Here is a 27,803-nt window from a genome sequence, read left to right on the forward strand (position 1 = left end):
AGTAAAAGCAAAAAATAATAATAATAATAAAGAGTAAAAGTCACAATTCTCTTAGTTCAATTTGAGACCCCTTCATGAAAAAAGCTGCTACCATGACTGCGAAAAGGTGATCCAAAATCAACTTTTTCTTCAGTCTAGATTTATATAAAATCTTCCCCATCCAACAACTGAGGTTGAAATGTTACAATAATACCTGGATGTCTGTCTTTCTCTCTTCAATACTACTTTAATGTTCCTTCCAAAGTAAAACAAAATGTAACTAGACAGATCCATATACCCATATGAACAAAAGTATCTCACTCAAATACAGTTTACAGAAACCAAAACAATGAAATGCCAAATCTTGAAATTCTAAGACTTAAAACTGAGTATTGGGGGCAGCTCGGTGGCTCAGTGGACTGAAAGCCAGGCCTAGAGATGGGAGATCCTAGGTTCAAATCTGGTCTCAGACACTTCAGGCTATGTGACCCTGGGCAAGTCACTTAATCCCCATTGCCTAACCCTTAATATTCTTCTGCCTTGAAATTAATATACTGTATTGATTCTAAGACAGAAGGTAAGGGTTCAAAACAAACTGAGTATAAAGGAGTGTTGAAATTCAACAACTGATTTTTTTTTTATGGTAGGCTTGGATAAAATTCTTACCTTCTGTCTTGGAGTCAATACTAAAGTTCCAAGGCATAAGAGTGCTAAGGACTAGGCAATACCTCTTACAGTATCATAACAAAGAACAACAATACACCTATATATAACCTAAGCAGAAGACTGATCAATATATAGTTCTAAATACTCATTTAGAATACTGCTTAGTATAACAGAATAATTATTTAAAATATCATAGTTTGATAGTAGTGTAATCCTACCTAGAAGCAGGAAAAAAAATTATAATCTCCTTAAATCCCCTCTACTCTATGGTTATATGAGAATATATATTCTAAATATTCTAATATTCTAAAAGCATTCCTAACACTTTTCATATTCCAGAAGCTCAATTTCTTCATATATAAATATGGCTATTTTTTCTAACCAAAAAGGGGGTAAAATAACTAATGTTATATATTTAGTATTCAAACTGTCTCATGAGAGAAATAAAACTTCCAGTCAGCTACCTTGAAAACTACAAATTTAATTCATTAAATTTTAGATGCAGAATTGCAAGAGAACTTAAAACCCTTCATTTTAAAGATAAAGAAATAAAGGCAAAGAAAAATAAGGTAACCTGCTGGAGATCCTAGCCCATTGAGCTTTCCATCTACTGTGCAGAATTTTTTCAGAACTTTAATACTTTTCTGGAGAATAATGAAGATAAATTCCTAAGATAAACTATTCCTAAGTTATTCTTCCTGCTGGCTCTGAAGCTTCTAAAAAATATATGGCAATGGAATATATCCTCTTCTTTAATTATTTCAGAACACAGATAAAAGTCATTAACTTTCTAAACATCAAATAACATCATGAATGATTTCATTGTGAAAAATTATATTTCAAGTCTAAATGGTTGCAAATGAAACATGTTCATTCATTTGAGTGAATAAACAAGTTAGAAAGTTTTAAGTTGCCATACCCACACAGACCACACCTTTCCTCCTCCAAGCATAGTATATTTACTTTATTTTAGTGATATGGGAAGGGGATTTTGATGTTGGTAGAAAGAGGGAAGGGAAGTTGCTGGAGAGTTTCTATGTAATGAGACCCCAAAGAGTTATATTCCCTCCCATCTTTTATAAAAACTAATTGATCAGAGTCAAATGTTCTCCAACTATAAGTTACTTATACAAGCAGTGCTAATTTTCACCACAGTCACTGTCAGAAACCACTTCATAAAAGAGACTGACATAAAGCAAATTCTATCTTCCTATAGGAACAACATTATAAAAGAAGATATTATTCCTCAGTAGGGACATCAAATAAATCATATATATAACAAAATTTCAGAAATACAGCCATAAATTTATAGAATCTTTTAAACTAATAAAATTATTAAGTCACATGAAATAGAATGAATGAATTGTATACAGTGCTTCTACAAAGGGCCCCAAAGTATTCATGCACAATAAGTACATCCCTACTCATGTAAACAGCTGTGTGGTGCAGTAGATAGAGTGCTCGCCTTAGAGTCAGGAAGATTCAAGTTCCAATATGACCTTAGATACTTAGTAGCTATGTGACCTTGGGCAAGTCCTTTAACCTTGTTTGCCTCCATTTCTTTATCTGTAAAATGAACAAGAGAAGGAAATAGCAAACCATTCTAATAGCTTTGCCAAGAAAACCCCAAATGAGTCATGAAGAGTCAGACATGACTGAAATGACTTAACAACAATACTTACATCATAAATTTACCCTAAAATTTACCTGCAACCTATAATTTATACTGAGCATTTTTTATAGTAACTGTTTTAAATGGTGTCTTTTTCTTTTAATAAACTACTCTGTAACATTATAATACACACTACTTAAGAGAATGGGACTATTTGTATCTATCTTTCTATCCTTGATACCATAGTACCTTGCACATAATAGAGTCTTAATAGATATTTGTTGAACTGAATGACAAGACATTCAAATGCCTTTTCAGTAGTTATTTATACATGTATCTTATTTCTCCTAATTGACCATAAATTCCTTGAGAGTAAGAAACTAAACTCTTTCACAACTTTGTATCCTTTAATATATCTAGCCCAGAATCTGAAATACAGTAAAACTCTAATAGATTTGTGATCTCACTGTTTAGGAGTCAGGAGACCTGGGTTTGTTTCCTGGCTCCCTCCATAACTACAGTATATAATTTCAACTATAAAATGAGGCATGATCTAGATTATCTTTAAGGTCTAGTCCAGCAATCTGAGCCTATTTATCAAGGATCATATAGCCTGTCACACTAACTTTAAAGATGAATGTGGCAAAGGAAACAGGGAAATTAAGTCAATGTAAAAATTTTTAAATAAAAAAAAATTGGTGAAAACAAACAAACCAAAAGTATGAACATCTGGTCTTCAGAACCCTTACTTCAAAGTCAAAAGTGAAGAAAAGCCTATTAGAGCTATACAAAAATAGAATAGGTTGCTTCAGGAGATTTCCTCTTAACTGGAAGTCATCGTGAAAAGACTGAATGACCACTTGTAAGATATATTATGGAGACTATTTTTATTTGGTGCAAGTTGCATGAGACGGACTCAGATGTGCCTTCCAATTCTATGATTCTGAGATTCTAGATCTCTCTCAGTGAATCGCTAATCTTACGGATTAGGCAAAAAATAGTATCTCAACTAAATAACTGTTGTCTTTGATTTCATATTTTGATAGAAACTATAGAATAAAGGTGGCAAGATAGATAAGTTATTAGGATCACTGGATTTGAGTCTGGAAGGAACTTTACATATCACCTAAGTGGACTTCCTTTATTTTACAAATAAAGACACTAAGGCTAAATGACTTCCCTAAGGTAACAAATACCTTTTTTTTTTAACTCTTACTTTATGTCTTAGTAATATCTCTAAGACAAAAGGGCAGGGTCTAGACAGAGTTAAATGACTTGCCCATGGTAATACAGTTACAAAGTGTCTGAATCCATATTTGAACCCAAATCCTCCCAGCTCCTGGCCTGGCACTCTATCCACCACACTACTTAGCAGCAACCAGATCACAAATACCTTGAGGAGCATAACCAGAATTTGACTTGGATGCTTGGACTCCAAATTGTTTTGACATTAAATTTTTCACTATTCAATAAATCATCTTTAAATCCAGGAGCCACTACTCACTTAGTCCAACATCTTTATTTTGCAGATGAGGAAACTAAGGCCCAAAGGTCAACTGGCCTGCCCAAAATAAGCTAGCTAGTAAATGTCCAAAGCAAGATATGAATACAAATTTTCCTATCTCTCAGTTTATCACTACACAGAACTAAGTAGTTTAAAGGAATCATACCTAGATACTACTATTCGCAAATGAATGCTTAAAAATCCAGTTAGGAAAGTCAGAAACTCTTTTGTATCTTCCTCAAACCATTTGTCTTGAAGTCTCTTCCTTGCTTGATTTGTTAGATATAGTGGGGAAAATGCCACTAGGTTCAACTCCCATCTTTAACAAATGCCAGTTGTGTAGTTCTGGACATAATCTCTCAGAAGCCTGAGTTTCCTCATTTGCAAAATGGCACTCATGATGTCTGTAGTGCCCAACAGGATTGTTGAAAAGGTCAAGTGAGAAAATGGTTGTATCAGCTATTAGTATGCTTTTTAGTGTTGTATGGAATTCCTCCAAAAAGAAAAGTGTTTTAACCAAAGCACTGTTGTTATGTACATGGAAACATCTTAATTATACAAAGTCATTCTTGGTAATAATATTCCATGAAATGGACTATACATGTACATGCATTACAAAAGAAAATAACCAGATGCTTTTGTATGGTTTAAGTTTGAAGAAAGATCTAAATAGCTTTGACATATCTTGCAGCTCTGTTACTTAATAAATTCAAATGTATTTATTATGCTGAATGAATTCTACTTATTACATATATTATCACTAAGCCATGTCATTAATACCCAGAATACTGATATTAATACCAAGAATACTAGTTTTCCAACTGAATTTCATAATCCTAATTAATTCATGTTTGCCTTAATAAATAAAATGGTTCAATTGTTTTTGACAGGAATATAATCACTCTTGAATTAATGTGAATAGTCTTCAATCTTTTGAAATGTTCAGCTTAAGATTTCAGCTGATACTTCACTTGTGTGAGCTTTGGCAAGTCACTTAACCTATCTGGACCTCAGGTCTTCATCTATAAAATGAGCTGACTAAACTAGATGACCCTACTTTCCTTTCAACTTTAAAAGCTAATTGTAGATCACTTGTATGTACAATAAAATCATTAGGCAATTATAGAACCAAAATATACTATCTCATATTACTGATATTCTTATTAAAGAATTAACAACTATATGCAGTACAGTGGAAAGATCACTACCTCTGGAGTCAAAGAACCTTGTTCAAATATCACCTCTGACACTAATTTTTCAATTCCAAGACAATCATTAAACATCTTGCTGCTTCAATTTCTTCATTTGTAAAATAAGAGTATTGAACTAAGTGAAAGGTGCCCTCCAGGCTAAATTAGAAGTTATTTAGAAATTACTAAAAAGCCATAAACAACCAAACAAGCATTTTGCTAAGTTATAGTTCATTTCAAAGGATATCACTATGTAGTCCCATTCATCATTTATATTTTATTGAGATTAGTAGAGCTTTTTTTTCTTTACTTCTAAACCAATGGTATTGGGGGCTGGGAAGATTTAATAAACAGAAGACTTCACTTATTGTCCTACATTTGCCATTAGTCAAAGAATATAACCTTGGTCAAGACACTTCATCTCACTGGGACTGCACATTTTTAAATGATGGGTTGGGTTTAAGTTGTAAGTAGTTAAAAGCTTTCATTCAGGCTTCTGAAACTCTGAAGATGGTTAATCTCTCCAAACCACATGGTGATAAAGTTTACCACTACTACATCAAACTAAAAAAAGAAATGACACTCATTTCTATATATGTGCTCAAGACCTCAAGACCTATAAAACACTGTGTAGTTATAAAATGAAGGTCTTAAGTCTAGATGATTCCTATCAATATTTCTAGCTCTAAAATTCTATGAATCTGTATATAACAATTGGACCACTAATCAATAGGAAACATGCTATGAGTTGTTCTATCAGTAGTGATGAGATAGTTGATCAATGGCACTAGTTTAAGGACAGTAGGTCAAGGATAGGGAAAACCTAAGAATAAAGAATATAGATATAGGCATACCTATGTCTATATCTATACATATGTATATATATATATATGAATAAAATTCTTAACTATTTAGAGTAAACTGGCTTACAAGGATCAAACTCTGGTTTTATTAGCATCTAACTCTAGTCAAATGAAAAACCAAAATCCATGATTAACAAAAACAAACTTATTTCCAAAAGAAAAATGTTCATATAAGGCACATTTTCAACAGAATGTATATAATTAAATCTCCTTTTAAAAAAACTTTGTTAAAGAAGTATAAGGTCATGAATAGAGGGGCTGCCCTTAGAATAAAGTAAACATGGTTAACTTGTTGCATGACTGTAGAAAAGTCACAACCACATTATTCTTCTACCTATCTAAATCAGAGAAAACATAGCAACATAGTTTGAACTATTACACCTGAATAAGACACAATTTATAACTACCAAGCAACTATACTATTACCTAAGGCTGGACATTTTCCAAAAAGTAAGAATTTTTAAATTTCATCATAAGAGACCATGACAGGAGCAAGGTCCTTAAAAATCACCTAATCCAACCTACCTTATAAATCATCTAATCCAACATATCATCCCATGCAAATAGATTAATCTATTTAAATTTATATTTGTGTATATAAATATATATAGTACACACATATGCAATAACCCTGAAAGGTTATCTAATCTAGCCTCTGCATAAATTCAAGTAGAGACATGTAGTACCCAGAAATGGCAAAGACTGCCATTTTTTCAACATCTCTACCTGCTAGAAGAGTTTTCATATCAAGCTGCTATCTGTCTGCAGGTAATGTCAACTTCTAAGTCTTAGTTTTGTCCCCCAGAAGCTACAGTGTAAGTCTAAGAATCCCTCTTCAATGTAACACTCTTTCATATATTTGAAAGGAACCATCATGCTGCTTTCCCTGCCTTGCTTTAAAAGAACAGAATCATCAAAATTGGAAGTGCCCATAGAAACCATTCAGTCTCCAGTCCAAGCTAAACATTATTGGTTTATAGAAGGGTTCACTTTATATTCCAGGCTCCTCACTGTTTCTGGACACTTCTTATGTGGCTATGCAATCACAGAATTGTTATGAGGATCAAATGAGTTTTTAGGTTCATATATTTAGGGCTGGACAAGACCCTATAAGTAAGCTAATCCAAGCTCCCTTTTTAGAGATGAGAAAACTGAAACTAGAGAGGTTAAATGCTCAAGACCACACCAACCATAACAGAGTTAGAATTTGAACTCAAGTTTCTGATACCTGGTTCTGTGCTCTTTTGCTGCACTACACTAATGTTGGTAATGAATTCTATAAAACATAATGTACTATTTTTCTGCTAAACTCTTACTCTTTTTACCCTATAGTGTAGGGATGACTAGGTTTTCCAAGGCTGTGGAACAGACTACAAGATGTGGCAGATATAACTAGGCAAGTTGTAAAGCTTTCCAATATAATGAAGTCTCCTTGAGGGCAAAGACTATTTTTTGTTTCTTTGTCCCCTAGAACCACAATGGCGAATCTATAGCACATGTGCCAAAGATGGTACACAGACACCTCTCAGTGGGCACATGCTACCTTCCAGAATTAGTTACTAGAAAGGCAGAGGGACTCTACAGAGCTGCTCCCTTCCCCCTCTCCACTGCACTTCCCAGCCCCTCTGCCCAGAAGCTAATGGAAGCACTTACTTCCTCCCCTGTCTGGGGTAAGGGGGAAGAGGAGGAAGAAGGGAAGGAGTGGGGTGTCTGGGCAGGGCACACAGTCTCTAAAAAGTTCTTCATAACTGCCCTAGAATCTAGAAACAGTGACTTGCATAAAAAAAGATATTTAATGTTTGTTGAACTGTGTAAATATAGGTCCAGTGTAAATGTCTGTCCTCCAATGACTAGCCAAAACTCAAAGATACAACAAAAGGCTTGCCACTTATAAATTTTCTTTTGCAGTCAAGCCACAGTCCATCTAATAAGGCTAGAGGAGTAGATATCTGTATTGGGATAAGGGCGTAAAAACACACTAATGAAACAATCACAAGACCACCACCCTGTTCAGGCTCTCATCACAGCTTATTTCAAGTACTTCATTGTTCTCCCGAATTCAACATTCCCATTCATCCTACTCACAACAGTCAAAGTGATTTTCCTTAAGTGAAAGTGTGACTATGTCACTCATTAAACTCCAATGGTTTCCAACTACCTCTAGGATCAAATACAAACTTCTCTATTTAGATTTTAAAGGCCCTCACAACTTTTTCCAATCTTATTACACATTACTTCACTTTGCACGCTATATCCCAGACAAATTAGACTTCTAGCAGCTCTTCAAAACGGACATTCCATCTCTACCTCTGTGTCACCGGCCTGACTGTTCCCCCAGGCCTCCAAAACATTCCATCCTCTCCCACAGGCAAAGTCCCCATTTTGCTTTGAAACTCAAGGGCCATCTTCTATATAAAGTCTTTCCAGATTTCTCCCTAGGTACCCACCTAGGGAGGGCCCTTCTCTACCTTCAAACTGTACCTGCTCCCTCCCTCGGAAAATGCAGGCTCCTTGAGGGAAAGTCATGATTGTCTTTGTAAAGTCAGAACCTTTAACACTGTGTGTGGCATAAAGTAAGAGTAACAAATGTTCGCTTAAAGCACGAAGTAAGTATTAAGTCCAAGATTTCCCAAACTTCTCAACCACAGGGGCAGGAAGGGCATAGGATTTGGGAGTCGGAAGACTTGGGTTCAAATGCCACTTACTACAATCTGGGCAAGTCACTTAATCCCTCTGGGGTTCAGTTTTCTCATCAGTATGATTAAATGTTTAGACGCTAGTCCCCTTCCAGCTTTCGATTTATGACTATCTCCCTTCCCCAGAAGGATTCCGTCATAAAAAAAAAAAAGCGTTTGGAGCCTTTCCCAACCACGATCTCCCCAATCCTGGTGGGCCCACCGGTCCTATCTCAAGGTTAAGGGCACAGGCTCCTCTGCCCTCAAAGCAAGAACACACAGTAACTCCCACGAGTGTGTCTCTGAGCAAAGACAAGGAGGTGTCAGATCAGAAAGACAACCAGCATCCCAGCGGCGGTGCCAGGATCCCAGGGAAGGACTTGGGGAGACAGGAGGAGGGGGCGGCGCGTGCCTCCACGGAAGGGGGGCGGTGCAAGCGTTCCTGCGAACCCTGGCGCCCGCCAGCCGGGGCGCGCGCCCGCCAGCCCTGGGCTAGCGTAGCGCAGGGTCTAGGCTCGCGCCGCTTCCTGCCTGACCCTCCCCAGCGGAGCTTTGTGGGCTGAGGCATCTGGAGGTCGGGGGACTCGAGAAAATCCTTTTTCCTCCTCCCTCCCAAGTTACCATCACCGCCCCACCTCCCGCGAATCCCTTCCCCCACTTCCCCATCCCCCTCCCGTATTTCCTCTCCGGTCTTCCTCCCCCTCCAACCTCTGCTTTAATGAACCCTTGAAGGGGCGAACGGACAGACGGACGGCTGCGAGTCCCGCGCAGCGGAGGTGGGGACGAACGGCGCTGGTGCTGTTCCCGCCGCGGCTGCCCAGGACACTCTTCCGGGGGGTAGGGGAAGAGGGTAGTGTAGCCTAGGAGAGGGGGCAATTGAGGCCGTGAAGGGGGAGGGGGGAAACAAGATGGCGTAACTTCTGCTCTGATGGTAGGGGCAGGAGATGCGCGGTTGAAACTGTTGGGGTTAAGGGCAGGAGCGGGAGGTAATGACTTCGGACTCCCCCTACCACGCCACACATCTACAAAGCACTGAGGCGCGGACGCATGCGCCTTCCGCCAACGGGCGTTCGCTGATTTCTCTCCAGCGACTTCCGCCACGCTCCTGCGAGGCGGGGACGGGCCTAGGTGGGAGAGGGCATGGAAGCGGGGGCGGTGCGAGGGTTGGAACTAGACGCCGGCGGCCATGTTCAGCGCGCACCCGCTTCCTGATTTGCGGTGGCGCGCTGGAAGTTTTTGGCCGTAGTAGCTTCCTGGTTCCAGGCTTTAGGAGCAGAGAGGATGGAATTTTGGGGAATGGGCCACAAAGGCAGGGTGGAGAGTTCCCATGGGATTAGATAAGGAAATAGAGGGATTAATTTTTATTCTAGTGAAATCAAAAAGCATTCCTTAAATGCCTACTGTGTGCCCAATGAAAAGCTGGAGGGTGGTATGTAGACTTTAGCTAGATCCTGCTTGCTAGCAAGGACCAGAGACCTAGGAGTAGATTGAGGCTTTGGGAACAGAAAAGGCTTGTTCTGGGCATTTGAGCATAGGATAAAATGTAAAAATGTAAAATGTAAAGGGTCAAGCTAGGAATCGGGAGGAGCTGGGTTCAATTCCTGTCCCACACATTTATGATCCTAGTGTCACCCTCTCTGAACCTCACTTTCCTCTGTAAAAATGAAAGATTTCTAAGGATTTAATAATGCTAAATCTGTTCCTGTGGTTTAGGAGATTATTCCCCCTTTTCCAATGGTCCTGGGCCCCCTTTCAAGGACCCAAATCTATACACAATTTTTGGCCACCGACCCCCACCACTTTTTGGCTACTGCACCATTCACTTAAATGTTCTCCACATTTTCCCTCAAATTTTCTTTCACATAGTTCATAATATTTTATATCCTTAAACTTGCTTCTATATGAATTTTTTTCTGTACCCATGTGTGCTCTTAATTTTGTCCTATTTCTTCTTAGCATGCCCTGAAGTTGAAAATGAAAAATTGTTCATAGTTGTCTCCCAAATCATCAGTTGGCTAAAATATAAATGTAGGCAAATTAGAGATGATGAATCTAGTACCTTACACTCTATGGAGTTGTTTAGAATTAATTCATGTCTTTCTGAAATTGATATTTTAAAATTGTTTCCTCAATGCTACCTGAAGGAAAATAACCATATTTATGGCCCTCTTGCACATGCAGCCTAAATCTCAACAGTGACACACTCATATCATATTACAATGTTATGTTTGGTGAAATATTCACCATGACCTTTAAGCTGTTTTTTTCTTTACTATTTTATTATTTCTTTACTTTTTTTTATTTACTTATTTATTTACTCTTTCTTTACTATTTTACAGTTATCTCCATCCTCTGAGTAAGTGTTTCAGATTAATTTTTTTAAATAAAATATGTAATAAAAAGATGTAGCCGTATTAAGGAAGAACGGTGGTACTTCAGGAACTTTAACACTGAAATAAAAGAAACTACCTTCAAATCCCTTCTGTCATTTCTGCCTATCTGACCTTCTTAGGCAAGTCACTAATCTTCCTCATTTTCCTTATATGAAAAGCAAAGAACCCAAGTGGAGAAGACATCTTCTGATTTTCTTTTATTCACTATCATTCACTTCCTATACACATTATGATCAAGACTTGCTTTGGTGTTTTATTTGTAGTGATTTCACAGTGCTTCACTTTATGCCAAATATCAAGATGATCATATGAATAAGGAAAACACACCCAAATAGCAATCTTGAGGCTCCATTCAATATGTTATTGAATTTAGAGCAAAGTAACAAAAAATGTTACTTTGAATGTGAAGGCATTCACATAAAATCAAGTTGAATGAACCTAAAGTCATCTTAAATCAAAACATTTTAGAATTGATAGTATTTCTTCATTTAAAGATAAAAGTGTTGGTCTCAACCCCAGGTCAATAAAAAATTTTATTTAATTTAGAATATTTTTCCATGTTTACATGATTTATATTCTTATCCTCCCCTCCTCCTAGTCCCCTCCCATAGCCAAAGGGCAATTCCAATAGGTTTTACATGTCATTGAACCAGACCGATTTCCATATTATTGATATTTGCACTAGGGTGATCATTTAGATTCTACATCCCCAATCATATCCCCATTGACTCCTGTGATCAAGCAGTTCTTTTTCTTCTGTGTGTCTACTCCCACAGTCTTTTTCTGGATGTGGATAGCATTCTTTCTCATAAGTCCCTCTGAATTGTCCTAGATCATTGCATTGCTACTAATAGAGTAATCCATTACATTAGATTGTACCTCAGTGTATCAGTCTCTGTATATAATATTCTCCTGGTTCTGCTCCTTTCACTCTGCAACACTTCCTAGAGGTCATTCCAGTTCACATGGAATTCCTCTAGTTCATTATTCCTTATAGCACAATAGTGTTCCATCACCAACAGATACCACAATTTGTTCAGCCATTCCACAATCAAAGGACATACCTTCCTTTTCCAGTTTTTTGCCACCACAAAGAGTGTGGCTATGAATATTTATGTACAAGTCTTTTTCCTTATGGTCTCTTTGGGGTATAAACCCAGCAGTGGTATGGCTGAATCAAAGGGCAGACAGTTTTTAGTGCCAGGGCCCTAAAATTTGAAGAGTGCTGACAGCAGTTGTACTTCAGCAGGTAAAGTTTAGCACCTGGTTAGCAGGAAGCATTAGCTAAAATAGAAATAGCTGTCAGATAATATGCACATCTCTAAGTGAGCTTCCCAGCAGTATCAACCTCGAAGTGTCCAACTATCTCTCGCTTAACCATAAAACTTTATGTTCTAACATCTAATTTCTAGTGGAGGTAAAAAGTTGATTTGAGGGAACCTTCTGTGAGATTTGCCTTGAGTATGTTTTGCAGTGCTTTCCACAGACCCCATAAAGACTAATTATATCTCTGTTCCTACCCTTTCACCAAGGCACTTAAGTTAGTGACCTTGAAGCTTACTCAAGTTTGCCCCAAGAAGTATATTAGAACTCTATACTAATGAAAGAGATATTTCTTTGGGATGAAGACGGGAGTTTGAGATACTTTCAACACTGAAAATATACTTTATCTGAAACAATTTTGAGGATTGGAACCTGCAGTCTTTTCTTTTTGTATTCTCTCTCCTGTCTCAGTTACCATATGACTTTGGAAAAGAGACTTTTTTTTAAAATCTTGACTTGCAAAGTAAGTTGAACTTCATCATGTCACTGGCAAATGTAGTGAAAAGGGCTGATAAATATTTTTTGTAAACTGATAAGTTTTTTAAAGCTATGTCTGCGTGAGATACTATCAGTGTCATACTCATTTTTACATCACCATCTAGTTCAGCTGTCTCATTTTATAAATCTGAGTTCCAGATAAATGAAATTACTTATTAAAGGTAACAGAACTAGTCAATGCCTAGATTTGCCTGCCCCCAAAATTTAGGATTAAACACAAATATAGAGATAGTGTAGTGCATCATGAAAAATCACATAAAATTTTGAGTTGGGTACAAATGCCAGCATTGCTGCTTACTATTGGTGAGACCCTAGATAAGTCACTTCTCTCTGAGCCTTACTTGTTTCATCTGTAAAATGAGATGATTAGAATAGATGACTACTGAGGCCCCTTCCAGCTTCCAAATCAATGTTCCCATTATTTTCTATTCAAAAGAAGTTTTTAAAAGAGCTTTGGAGAAGAAATCACATTTACAAAATATTGGAAGTTGAAGGCATCAATCAGTAAAAGATGATGTGGGATTTGTGATATTACCAGAGTTCTAGAAGAATGTTTCTCATTTATAAGCTACACTTCTACCTCCTGTAGCCTATTTAAACCATAATTGTTTGGGGTGGGAAAAGGGGAGTAAGTTTTACTTTAGAAAAGTCATGATTTGCTTGTAGCTTTATAGGCCTGTGGAACTTAGAGGGTCAGAAAAAATGTTTCCACCAACTACCATATCATTAACATCAATTATCCTAGAATATAAATGCTACTGGAGTGTCTTCTAAGTACAACTGGGTAAAACAATGAAGTTCTTGCTGAAATTAAGGCATTGGTGGCCACTGGTCTCTGAAAAAGAAAAGTGATTCTAGAGCATGTGGAGAAAACACAACAGGAGATCAAGTGAATTCATCATACCACAAAAATGTCTATCCTGTCGACAAAATCATTAAAGGAAAATGAAGCATTGTTTCTGAAGGTTTTTACATTCCTTTGGCATAATAACTTAAGTAAAGAAGTACTGGTGCAAGGAAAAAATGCATTTATTTAAGTTAAAATGTCTGCTTTTTAAAAAGAAAGTATACAGATTATGTAATAAAAGAAGTCCTCCATGCTCCAAAGAGTCGGAGCCACTATGGAAGCCACAGCTAATAAGAAGCTGTCTGCAGTGTGATGGAGGTTTTTGGTTTTTTTTTTCCGCTTCTGTCAACAAGTCAAAGTAGATGCCAATATAGACAATTCATCTCAAATGACCTATAAATGAGGTACTACAGATATTTTTACCCTTTGATGTTGTGTGACTCTCTTGTTTTGCAGGAGGCCTTTTGGAGTATGTACACACATGTGTGTATAATTATATATATGAAACAATGTGTACATACACATGTAAGCATACATATACATGTGTATACATAAAATACATGCCTGTATATGTATATATACTTGCTTTTTCCTATTTTTTTTCTTTCCTACCTTTCTTTCAGCAATTGAACAATAACCCCAAAAAGTTGAATGTGAGCATTAGAGAACCTGGTTGCACTCAATTTATTTTCATTTTCTGGCACTGTGTATTTAGCATATGTAAATTATAGTGAAATATATAGCATTTGTAGCATCTAAGCTGAAACATGTCAATTTAAAGTATTAAACTTTGTTTTAGATAGATTTCTCTCACTTAGAAGGATTCTCAGCTTTGCCAATAAAAATGCTATATGACATTGGGCAAGGTACTTAAACTCTTTTAGGATTCAATGTTCTCATCTATAACAGGATAGAGAACTCTTCATCCTGTTCTTTGATTCGTAAAAGCAAAGATGATCAAAGAGTGGACCCTAAAATTGCATACAAATCTTTGCACTACCAATGGTGTTAAGAAATGCCTCCCTCCATAGAAGCTATTCTAAATTGTAGAAGAACTGTAAGGCTTGATTCTATAGGCTTTAAGCAGACCAACTTACATTAAAAGCAATGGTAGAATGGCCAGAGGATTAAAAGTTCAAACTGCATTATGCATATCAAAACTAATTCTTTAATTGCAAGCCATTTAGAAACAAACTTGTTAAGCAATCAGGAGTCAATTGAAGTTTCAGATACTAGACACAGAAAAAAAAAAACTTACATATGTACATACTATAGAAAAATTTGCCTCATGGATGCTTCAAAAATACCCTATACAAAAAATTCTCAAAATGAATTCACCTTACTCTGAAATGAATGTTATACCTATAGTGAAGCAAGAAAATCATCAAGCAACTTTTTAGATATTAACACAAAGGCTACAAGTAGGCAACAGTAAGCAAATGATATATTTTGAAATAGTAACATAATGAAAGGACCAGTAAATCTGGAATCAGAGGACCTGGTTTAGAATCCCAGCTCTTCTACTTACTAGGTAATAAGAGAGCTTATTGTTTAATCCTGGACGATTCATTTATCATTCAAAGACCCCAATTTCTTTATATTTAAAATAAAAGAATTGCAGTAGATTATCTTATATGGTCCCTGTTAGCTTAAAATTTTATGTTCCTCTGACATTTGTTTTTACCATTTATTCTCTGGAAATAATCTCAATTAAAAACCTGCTATTTTCTTCTAGGCCTAGTATTTACATGGGTAAGTACAGTGGATGGAACATAGAATCATAAGCTCATTTGCTCTTATCATAATTGTAGATTAATATAAATGGGAAACAAAGAACAATACAAAAAGAAAATATGCAAGTCTTAGGAGGAACATTAACTGAAATGCCATGGTAAAGAGTAACATGGTATATCAGAAAAAGAATAGTAGCCTAATACTTTGACCAGCAATGAAAAAGCCTTTCTATTACATTTAAACAAAAATTCCCATCTTGAAGCAATATCCCCACAATCCTCAATATAATTAAAAGAATTTATTGCATGCCTAATTGTACCAGATTTTATAAAGCAAATTAAATAAACATGGCCCTCTAGAAAGCTGACATTTAAAGGTCTATGTGTGTAGACATTGGTCTAGGACCCTAAGGTTTAGTCTAATTTGCTACAATGAGAACCAACTGAGAAGTACCATTTATGGTGCTCAAGAAACATTAAAATTAGAGATTGGCAGCTTCTCAGAAGAGGGGTGTCAATTTATTCATTTTGGGGAAAAAAAGAGGCATTTAATTGTACACCATGTTTAGAAAGCCTTTTTCAAATGTATCTAAATGTAGGGAAGGAATATCAAATATATATGATCAATTTAAGAATTTTCTTTTAATACTTGGTGTCATTTAATATTTTCACTGCGATTAATTTAACAGTTAAGAATAAGACAAAGAAAAGTGGTTGCAGTTAGTAGATGGAGGGTTAGACTTACAGTCAAAATGACCTCATTTCAGTCCCTAATAGATTTTGTGACCAACTTACAAGAGATTTAGCCCCAGGCTCTAAAATTGTAAGTTATATACCATTTATAAGGGAAGGAGCTCTACTGGGACGGCCCAGAACATTATCACAAGATATTAATGAGATATTGAAGATTGTAGAGAACTCTTTATGATCTGGACATAAAGGTCTCTGGTCCCTTTGTGAAGTAGGAATGCAACTCAGATAGAGGTGAGAAGAGATTTGTTTGAGAAACATAATTAGTCAAATCTCTAAGGGCTTTGAATAACTAAGCCCATTGAGGCTAAGCAGTCAGGGCTTAGAGTACTTGTGGAGGGAAACCCCTGCATTGTGGCAGAAGAGAAACTCTCCACCCATCTGTCACCCATTTCACTTTGAAGAAGAGCTAAAAAAACAGAAAAGACATTTTATCCATCCAGGAATAAAGGCATTCACTCCAGACATATAGAGGTATATGGGGTCATTGTCTGAGGGTAGAAACAACTTCAAAGAGTGTGACCCCCTGGTAATCGAGGGCCAGGTTATAGGAAGAGCAGACCCTAAGAACTTAACATGAGGAATCTGTGAGGAAAGAAAGTAAAAAGGAGGCTGGGAATTGTGAGACTCACAATGTTGGTAGAAAAATAAAAGTGGAAAGGATAGACAAAAATTGCAGAAACAAGATAAATAGCTGGCATGCAATACTGAAGGACTTTAAAGAAGACAACAAAGAGCTATGTCTTTTTTTTACATTAATTTAATCTTGGTCCCCCAAGGCCCTGTCATATTATGTTAATGAAACATTGCTGTTCCTTTTACTTCCTTACTTTTAGCTAATCAAGTTAATTGGTTAGTTTGGATGCTAATGATATCTCAGATAAAATTCCTATATAGACACCACAAAGAAAAACTGTTGGAATATCAAGACTTCATTGGCCTCTTAACCATGTTGATACATCTTAAACACCTCTTCTAAGGGTATCACATGTTAATATTCCATTTTACAGTTTATTGTTTCCATTTAACTTTGATTAAAATTCTACTCATCCCTAAAAGTAGATGGGACAAATTTGCCAGTTCCACCAAACTAATAAAGCTTTTTTTTGTGTGTGATTAATTTGTGATTAGCAATTGACTCTTCATATGTTGCCCAAGAACCCAGCTAGATAGTTTTAGAGAGACTCATCACCAGAAGGTTGGACACCAAATGACTTATTAGGGAAAGGAGGTTTTACAACAGCAAATCATGAAGACCATCTATTATTGGACAGAGAGACTGTGATCTGATCTAAATCAGTAGAGAGAATACCCACATCAAATGAAACTATTAATATATTGAAGAACTCCCTATTTTAAATAGTGGGTCTTTTGAAGATCAATGAATCAGGGCAGCAAGGTAACCCAATGGATAGTGCCTGAAGTTGGGAGGACCTGAATTCAAATCCAGCCTAAAATGCTTCCTGGCTATATCACCCTGGACCTGTCATTTAACACTGATTGTCCAACCCTTATTGCTCTTCTGCCTTAGAACCAATTATTTAAAGATAGAAAAGGTTTTTTTCAACAAAAGAAAATCAATGAATCAATAAGTACTTAGTTAATGAACAGTATAATAAAAATTTAATGAAGCTATTAAAGAAATACAATTAGTGATAGTTCTATAGAGAACTCAAATTTTCATTCCTCAAATGAGAACACCACCATCTTAAATGTTTGTGGTCTTGCCCTCAGAACCCACAATCTGACTATATGGCTTTGAGTTTCACTTAACCTCTCTAGGCCCCTATTCCTTCTTCTGAAAAAAAGAGGGGTTAGAATAGATGAGCCCTTGCTAGTATCAACACTGCCTTATTTATCTGTGCCTCTTTCTGATATTGCTTTTCTCTCCTGTATATTTTAAGTGTTTGACACTCCTTTTTTCTTTTTAAAAGATTATTAATAATAAAATAATTATTAAAAAAACAATATCCTTCACTCCTTTCCACAATAGTTCCCTTCCCCAGCAGAGGCTTCCCCTATAATAAATGAATGAATGAATGAATGAAGTTTCTATTATATTGGTCATGTCTGAAAAATGAACATTTGGTTCTATATCTACAATCTATTACCTCTCTGTCTAGAGTTGAAAAGCATCCTTTCCTTAATCAGTATTTTCAAGTTATGACTGGTCAGTTGGTAATTTTATTGATCATTGTTGTCTTTTGAAGTTGTTATCATTTTCAATGTTATAGTAATTGTACAAATTGCTTTCCTGGTTCTGTTCATTTTACTCTGGATTATTTTTAAAAAGTCTTCCCAGCTTTCTTTGAATCCATCCATTTGCCATTGTTTATGACATTATAACATTCCATTATATTAATATGCTACAATTTGTTCAGCCATTCCCTAATACTGGGCACCCAATTTGCTTCTAGCTCTTTGCTCTGTCAAAAAAAGTGATACAATACTTTTGTGTGTGTCTTTTAATTATATTCTATATACATATGATTTTTTTAAAATATGAGAGCATTTATCATGCTTTCTCTCTCTCTCATCCAAGATTTGTCCTTTTCTGGACTAAAAATTTGCAGTGCCTTAAATCCTATTTCTAATTCTCCATCTTAATTTTCTTTTAGATACCCTCCAACTTGCCAATATCTTTCCTAAAATGTATCACCTTTAGATTTTTCAACTTTAAAAAGACACTGGAAATGGCTTGACCAGGTCAGATTATAGCAGTATTATCAGCTCTCTCCTTCTGAACAGCATGTCTTTATTATTCAGGCAGCCTAAGGACAAATTAATTTTATTTTGTGGTTGTCATGCCTACTCATATTGAATTTTATGTACACTAAAATCTCCATACATTTTTCACACAAACTATTGCCTAATTACATTTCCCCCTCAAGTTCTGTTTCTAATACCTAGGCATTCATGTCGTGGAGAGCTAGTACACTTGAAAACTGCATATAATATCAGTTTTTTAGCTTTCAATTAAAGACAGTATACCCTGAACTATAGTGATGGGATCTAATTAACATATGACTAAATGTTTGTATTTTCTTTAATGTTTAGGGTGGTACTGTTGAATAGGTTATTTACTATGCAAATGAGAAATTTAACATTTCACAGTATGCTATATTAGCAATATTCTATGACAATATTTTTTATTCAATTTATGATATATAGTTAGGTGTAGTTCCTCAGGAGATACCAAATATCAATATTATTGCCTTACTTATTGAAGTCCTCCATAAATCTCTCTCTCCAATGTCTTTATGGCAGTATGGAGGTGACCCTGGATCCTTAAAAACTATTGTTAGCCCAGCACAAGCTCTGCAAGAGCTGAAAAGGTTCTGAATATGGTTGTAGCAATGCAACTTGTATCTTCTATCCAAAGACCAGCCCAGCTAAATACAGAGAGACCTATCAACAGTAAGGTAGGCATTAAGGAATAAATTCTTTGTCTGTGATAACCCACCAAACACACACACACACACACACACACACACACACACACACACACACACACACACACACACACACCCTGGGGGATACACAATTATGAAAACATTAATGGAAACAATTCTCAAGATATTGGCAAGTCAGGAAGGTAACAAATGATTGGGAAGTGGATAAAAGATCTTATTGCTTAAAAGATGTTTTTACGAAAACTTTAATTAGCATTGGTTAATATATCTGTTGTCTCATCTCTGAAGAGTGTATAGCAGTGATGGTGAACCTGTGACATGTGCCAAAGATGGCACACCAAGTGCTCTCTATGGGCATGTGTGCTGCCCACCCTCCACCCTACCCCCTGCCCAGAGTTTGTTACTATAAAGGCAGAGGGACTCTAGTGGAGCTACTCCCTTCCCCTCTCCACCATGCCTGATGACATTTTTTCACAACATCCACCCCTCTGCCCTGCAGCCAAATGGGAGCACATACTCCCCTCCCCCTCTCTCCTGGGGGCTAAGGATATTCCTCACTTCACCCACCCCTTTGCCCAATAGCCCAAGTGGAGTGCTTTTGCCCTCCTCTGTTTGGGGTAAAGAGCAGGGCAGGGCTCATTGGGGGGGATGTCACAGGGTTTGGGGGGACAGGAGGTTCTATACTCCACCATCACTGATATATAGCATCTCCATAGAATCTGAGTGGTGGCATGGTTTATAGGAATGTTAGACTAGAATCAGGAATTCTCAGTTCAAAACCTACTTCTGATTTCCTAGTGATCATGGGTAATTTTCACTTAACACATCTGCATCTGTTGTCTATATCTATATCTTTAAGTCTATATCTAGAAAATCTATAAAAAATAAGCATCTATAGAAATAGGCATTACAATACCTAGAATTCTTATTTCCCAGAGCTGTTATGACCAATAAATGAGATAGTGAATATTAGGTGCTTTGAAAGCATTGAAGCAATGTCATTTTTGATGATGATAAAATACATGTATTGAGAGTATCTTTGCTGAAAATATCAATAACTTTAACAAATTAATTTCCACATGAAACAATATCTTGATGGCCATGAATATAATTGAAAAGTAAATTATTACAAGATCCTAATAAGTTGACTGTTGGTTGAATTATCAAAAAGTATTTGTCTTGGAAGAGCAAAATGCAACCTTGTATGCTCTCTTCCAAGAAAGAGTCTTTAATGCATATTTAAGGTCATATAAGATTGCAAAGCACCACAGTAACTTGGTTTGGTGATTATTTGATCATAAGTGGATGTATAACAAAAGTGTTTACCATTGTCATAGAGGATATCCAAATTAAAGTCTAAATGCAAGAGAAATTGCCTATAAATGTAAGGTCCTCCAAATGTTCCTGTTTGTAACTGACTCAATGCTAATTGAGTCAAGTCCTAGAATGTTATATAACATTACAAAAACTGTGTTATCCCACTACTTTAAAATAGTCTACTATGAAATTCCTAAACTAAAGTAAATGAAGAAGAGTACTGGAGATGGAAGGAAAGAGTCTATAGACTCCTTGTAATTACAGTCATAATGTAGTCAGAAATGATGAGCATGTTAATTTTTTTAAAATGGAAAACCTACATGAAATTATGAAAAGTGAAATAAGTGGAACCAAGTGGAACATTATATACAGCTACAAAATTAATGTTTGAAGAATAACTTGTGAATATCTCCTTCCAGAGAAAGAACTGATATAAAAATACAGAAGACATAGTTTATACATACCTTTTTTTTTGTCAAATGATGCCTTCTCTAGTGTGGAGAGGGAAAGGGGAAAAGGGAAGGAGATACCTGGGATTTTTAATGTAACCAACAAACAAAATTTTTTAAAAAGAAAGCTAGCAAGCAGTATGGTATTGAATGTAAGATTTAGAGTCAGAGGACTTGAGTTTGAATCCTGGTACTGATACTTATTACATGCAGAACATTTTTGCCTCTTTTGGCATGTTTCCTCATCTGTAATATGAATGAGTTAGATTAGATTCTGAGATCTCTTCCACCTCTAAATCCAATGCTCCTAGAAAATGCTATTCTCCAAACTACAACAGCAGTTAAATGAGTCTATTGTACTTTTCCATTGATAAATCTTAGACATACATTGAAAATGAACAATGAACTGAACCCACAAATGCTATAATGTTATGAATCATGAAATATAATCTAGAAATCAAAATAACAGGGCAATGAACAGGTGTATAGTGGATGTAGCTAGATTACATGTAGCCAGTAATGTTACCTGTGTACAAGAAGAAGCACACTTTATATTAGTGATGGCGAACCTATGGCACAAGTGCCAAACATGATAAGCAGAGCACTCTCTGTGGGCACTCAGCCACTCTCTCTCTCCCCAACCTTCCCCCTCCAGAGTTCGTTACTAGAAAGGCAGAGGGACTAAGGCAATTCTGCTCCCTTCCCCATCTCTACCATGCCTAATGACATTTATTCAAAGTATCTGCCCAGTAGCCCAATGGGAGCACACAGGAGATAAGGTGGGTGGCTCACAGGTGGCAGAGCTGGAGGGGAGTGGGAGTGCTCCCCTGTGTGGGGTAAGGGGGGGAGGGGCAGGATATTCCCAGCATGTGGTGAAGGGAGAGGCATGTCACATGGTCTGGGAGGATGGGGTGGGGCTGGGGCCTGGCACTCTGTCTCTAAAAGGTTTGCCATCACTGCCTTATATCATCTTCTAGGAGATGGATATACTGCTCATGTTAGATAAAAAGAAACAAATGTATATCCCAAGTACTCTACTAGTATCCACATACTTTTGAGGATTTATTGAAGAGGATAGATATGAGTCATATAAAATGAAAAGTTATGATTGGTTTGAGACTTGAACCATTGGGAGAAGTACCCATATTGATGAGATTATAGATTCTTTGATATATATGCAGAGTATATGATATATAGGAAAATCAAATTAGGTAACCATTTGAGATCAGGTCAAAAGATTTAGTCATAATTTCATTTCTTTGCTGAAACAACCCACAGAATTATTTTCCTTTTAGTAGGAAAAGAAATCACATTAAATAAAAATACCACTGAATTTAAGAATTAAAAAAATTATCAATATTTTGATACTAGTATGATGCTATTCTTATATTAAGGATTTAATTTTGCAAATTCAGCACTCTGGGGTTATTTATTTTGCTCCTTAAGCATTTTCCCAACAATTAGAGTATACTGCCACCAGGTGAGCAGTGGTGACTTTATTATATGGCCTGAGGTTTGATTAACCAAAATGCAGTCACTGATGTGGTTAACTGAAAGAAAAATGTTAGCATGTCCTTTCAAATAATTGTCCTTTTATAAACTTTTAAATATAAGTATTTACTAAAGCAAGTAATAACATTCAAGCATATTGTGTTTTTTAAATAATACATAAAAAGAAGGATTTTAAGGAAATACATACCTATATTTTGACACCTTTTTAACTAGTCCTTAATTTTTCAGTCACCAATTAATCTTTTATTTTCACACTAAATCAAGCATTTCTATACAACTTACACTAAATCCTTTTCTTTGAAACAAGCACCACCCTGGAAAGGTGTCTCCAAGAATTCAGACCAGTTAAATATGAAAAATGCCCCCAACAGATTTTCCTCAACTTTCTAGATAACTTCAGAGTTAAACTAAGGATTTTTTTTCTAGCTACCTAAAAATATACTATTTCTCTGATAAGTGGAAGCTAAATGTCCTGGAAATAATAAGCATTTAGTAAATGTTTATTGAATTTTATTTAGACAGCTTTATTTAACTTCCCTGTTGTATTTATCAACTAGAAAGATATTCTGTTCCTTCTTCTTCTGTACTTTTCTTTACATAGCAAATTCTGCCCCCTTAACCTTTTCTTCTAGACTCCCCTAATTCTATCAAGATCTCATCATCTGTCCTATCATTTACTCCTACAACACTGGAGCCATGTCCCTTCCTATCTTCCTGACTTCAGTGCAAACAGTTGCCAAGCATAAAATCTTGCAAATTAAATTCCTATTTAATTGTTTATTCATAGGGCCACTATACTAGTTTAGGCCCTCATGGTTTCTTGCCTAAACCATTGCAATGGCTTCCTAATTGATCTCCCTATTACCCCGCCTCCACAAAGATGCCAAGTTAATATTCCTAATACAGCTAACCATGTTATTCTTCTGATAAAAAAATCAACATTAATTCTTTGGTGCCTCTAAAAAAAAATGAACTCTTTGGACTTCCAAGATGTCATTTCTACCTACTTATCCAGAATTATTTCATATTCCTTTCCTTAATTCATTCTGTATTCCAATCTAATTGGTCTACTAGCTTTTAACATAAAGACATCCAGGCCTTTTCAGTCAGTTCCTCATGTCTGAGAGGCATTCCCACCTCAATTCTGCTTCTTAGAATCTCTTGTTTCCTTTAAGCCTCAATTCAACTTGTAGTTTTTCCTGGTTCTCTCCACTATGAGTTGTTTGTGTTCTTATCCTCCTTAAATAATGTTGTATATACTTATTTGTATGCATAGGATTGTAAATTTAGAGTTTAAAGGGACTACAGAACCCATTTAATCCAATCCCTTCATTTTATAAAAGAGGAAACTGAGACCCAGGAAAGCTAAATGACTGCCCAGGGTCACAGATGTAGTAATCACTGAAAAGTCAGAGGTTGGAATTGAATCCATGTCTTTTGATTCCAGATTCAGATTGCTTCACTCTACACAATGCTGCCTCCTTTATGGCAAACTACTTTTCACTTTATATCCCTCCAATAGAGGGAATTTTGTTTGATTTTTATCCCCAGCACCTAGCAACAATGCCTTGAACAAAGTAATTACTTAATAGACTAATAGAGCAGTCTGTGCGAGGCCCTGAAAGTGGTAAAAAAGAATATAACCATTAAGTGTCTTGGGTTTTCTAGGGTGGTTTGAATGTTTCTTTTTCAAGTAAACATATTTTTAATGAGAGTTTTAAAAAAGCATTATACTTTGTCAAATCATGCATCCTGATTTATGAATTGGAAAATATAATTACCATATTTATAAAATAGTTCCTGGTCTGGATGAGCTTAGAATCTAGTTTGGGAAAACAAGAAATATACAGCAAATATAAAAAGACCCCTAAAGATATAATATGTTAACAGATTGGCTAATATTACAGAAAAGGAAAATGCCAAATGTTAGAAGGGGTATAGAAAAATTAGAACATTAATGCACTGATGGTGGAAGTGTAAACTGATCTATCCATTCTGGAGAGCAATTTGGAACGATGCTCAAAGGACTATAATACTGTGCTTTGATCCAGCAATACCATTACTAGATTTGTATCCCAAAGAAATCAAATGAAAAGAAAAAGGACCTATATAGTTTTAAAAAATATTTATAGCAGCTCTTTTTTGTGGTGGCAAAGAATGGAAATTGAGGTGACACCCATCAGTTGAGGAGTAGCTGAACATGTTGTTGTGTATGATTGTAATCAAATACTATTCTCTATAAGAAATGTCAGGCAGAAAGGTTTCAGAAAAACCTGGGAAGGCCCATATTAACTGATGCAAGATGAAGTGAGCAGAACCAGAACACTGTATATACAGCATTTCTGTACAATGATCAACTATGAATGACTTAGAAATACTGAGCAATACAATGATCCAAGATGTAAGAATTTAAATTTAGGTTTTATGCTATGAGAATTCTAAAGTAATATTGTGGTCCCTGATTTAAAAATATTACAGCTTAAGTCAAAATGACTTTTAGCAGCTTTATTTACAAAAAGGTGGAAAGAGTAAAACTAGAAAAAATTAGATAAAGAGATAGAAAGTACTGCCTAGCTACCAATACCCTAAGTTTAATCCTAATGTCTCCAGAGCCCAAATGCGAATCCAAAAGTGAATCTCACCAGAATCCAAAGTCCTAATTAGGAAGCTGAAATCCAAAGAATCAGGAGACACTGAAGCTGAGAACCTTTAGTGTCCACAAGACTAAGACTCCCAAGAATCTCACCAGAACTCACACTGAAGGGAGTGTCCCACCAAAGTGCCAATGAGCAGAGAGGGCCTCCTTACTGACGAACCAAGGAAGGAATCACTCCACTCACCACCACAGGAAATGAGGAAAGTCTCCTCCTCCAGTCCAGCTCACCAATACAGAGTCTGAGACTGAATCCTCAAAAAGCAGTTTTCTCAGTCACTTTCTGTTGCTCCCCCACTTTACGGGAACCAATTGCTGTCTTTCAATTTGCCTAGAACTGTCCAAGGGGTGGACAGAGGCCTCTGGAGTTGTCACCCACTCTAGCAAGTGACTTGTGATCTCTCTTACTTAGTGACTGGTAAGGTACTAAGTAGGGATACTTAAGTTTTTGATTGATTAACTTAAAAGCTGCTGATTGATAGGCAAAGAGAGCTTGATTCACTCTTCACAAAGACTATTGCAAAGGACTTATGATGGGAAATGCTATCTGCTTCCAAGAGAAAAAAACTAATGGAGATTTAAGTATACTTTTAAAAACTTTTTTTCCTTTTTTTGCTATGTTTTCTTTTTGCAGCCTAAATAATATGGAAATATGTTTTGTATGACTTTACATGTATAATCTATCAAATTACTTGCCTTCTCAATGATGGGGAGAAGTAGGAGGGAAGGAGAAAATTTGGAACTGAAATTTTTTTTAAATGTTAAAAAAAATTTTAATGTAGTTGAGAAAGAAATAAAATATAAAAAGAAAGAATTAAAAAATATATATATATATACAACAGTTAGAAAAGGCCAACTTACTAATATGTTGTTTTTCAAAAATTCATTTGTAAGTTGGTTGTTTGGAACACAGTTTCTTATAGAAACAATATTATAAATGGTAGTTAGAATACTAGGCTAGCCCACAAAAGCCTATTTAATCTGTAATGTAGATGAAATAGAGTACTAATAGGAACATATAGTCTAACCGCTATGTATCACAATGTCTCCATGGAAAAAAAAATGAATTCAAAGTTCCAACTTGGGAAGCCAGAAATATATCTCAACACTACCACTACCCTCTCCCACACTAAATTCCCTCAATCCTGGCAGAAGAAAGGAATTCTAACTTTTGTCTAATTCCTTCCTTTCTCCCAGCCAGTAGTAGAAAAGAGTTCTTTCCCTCTTCCAGGCCACTAGAGAAGCTTTATTTGCCTGCGACAGGTATTCTGATAGATTAAGAGTTGAGTGAGGATTGAGGACAGGAGCTTCAATGAGGCCCTAGTAAAAATAAAAATGATGATGATTGTTCACATTCATATGATGTTTTTAGTTTTGTACATATATATGTATATGTATGCATATATGTATACAGGTACTCATTTCATCCTCACAGTTAGGTGTTAGAACTATCTTTCTGGGACAATGTCTGGGTTAAAGAAAGGCAATAAGAAATTAAGATTTTCGCTTCTCTTCCTTCCATTTTCCTTTTTTTAAAAACTATTTATTAAAACTATGAGTGGGAGAATATTAAAGATAGGATTGGGAGGAACAAACTGGCAAAGTCCATCACAATCTTATTTTTCTCTTTCTCCTTCCTCTTCTCCCTTATCCTCCCTTTTCTTCTCAACATCACAGACCTCCTCACCACCTAAAAATGGTTTTAGGATCTGCAGCCTCTTCATGGAGAAAAAAAGAGACAGGGAAAGAAATCTCCCAACAGTGGTGGGAAAGGACAGAAAGTTCCAGAAACTCCTGAGCTGGTTGTCCTTTTAATATTCAATAATCCTTTGTTAATCCTTTGTTGATTTATTCCAATTACTCAGAATATAACACTAGTTGTGAAGCTCCCCATAGAGCTTGTGAAGTTGTGAAGGCCTCTCCATAGAACTTTTATTTTCTCAATTGGAAATTGCCTTGTTGGTTCATCTTTTAGAAAAGAAAACTTTAATACTCACCTCTAATCCTTCCCTTTAAGTTAACAAAACAAAAAAAGTCCTTAGTTGGTCTGATATTGATCATATTGTTGCAAAGATCTCAGCTTTATAAGTCTAAAACTGATTTTAAAAAGGGTCATGCAGAACAAATCATTTTAAATCAACAGAAGACTGAGATTTTTGAAAAGGGATTTAAAGCAATTTCACCAGAGTTGGTGAAGTATGTATATTTCTACATGTCTTTGTCAGTATTTTTATAGCTTTTACAGAGTGCCTTCAAATAATACCAAGATAGACACAATGTTTCCAGTAGGTTGTAAAAATCTTGGAAATGACAGATAGTATTTAATCATCCTTTGTCAGAAAGGGATGAATATAGGTCAGATTGTTTTAAATGAACTTTACTACGGAGATAGCAACAGCTTTTGCTGCCTTATTGTTATTTAATGA

General features: G+C 36.0%; 2 protein-coding genes across 7 annotated transcripts in view; one reads left to right on the forward strand and one right to left on the reverse strand.

Annotated features, from left to right (window-relative positions):
• Positions 1-9,651, reverse strand: part of SUPT3H (SPT3 homolog, SAGA and STAGA complex component) — a 668,918-nt gene extending 659,267 nt beyond the window's left edge. For 2 of the 3 annotated variants that reach the window (XM_056818334.1, XM_007484000.3), the window contains exon 1: positions 9,198-9,651. The gene's annotated coding sequence lies outside the window, so the exon portion shown is untranslated. The remainder of the gene's footprint in view (positions 1-9,197) is intronic. The other variant, XM_056818332.1, reaches the window with a different exon arrangement.
• The window catches only part of RUNX2 (RUNX family transcription factor 2), a 234,194-nt gene that overhangs the window by 54,404 nt on the left and 151,987 nt on the right, over positions 1-27,803 (forward strand). The window lies entirely within an intron of this gene.

This window comes from Monodelphis domestica, chromosome 2 (assembly GCF_027887165.1).
Source record: "Monodelphis domestica isolate mMonDom1 chromosome 2, mMonDom1.pri, whole genome shotgun sequence".
NCBI classification, from domain to species: domain Eukaryota; kingdom Metazoa; phylum Chordata; class Mammalia; order Didelphimorphia; family Didelphidae; genus Monodelphis; species Monodelphis domestica.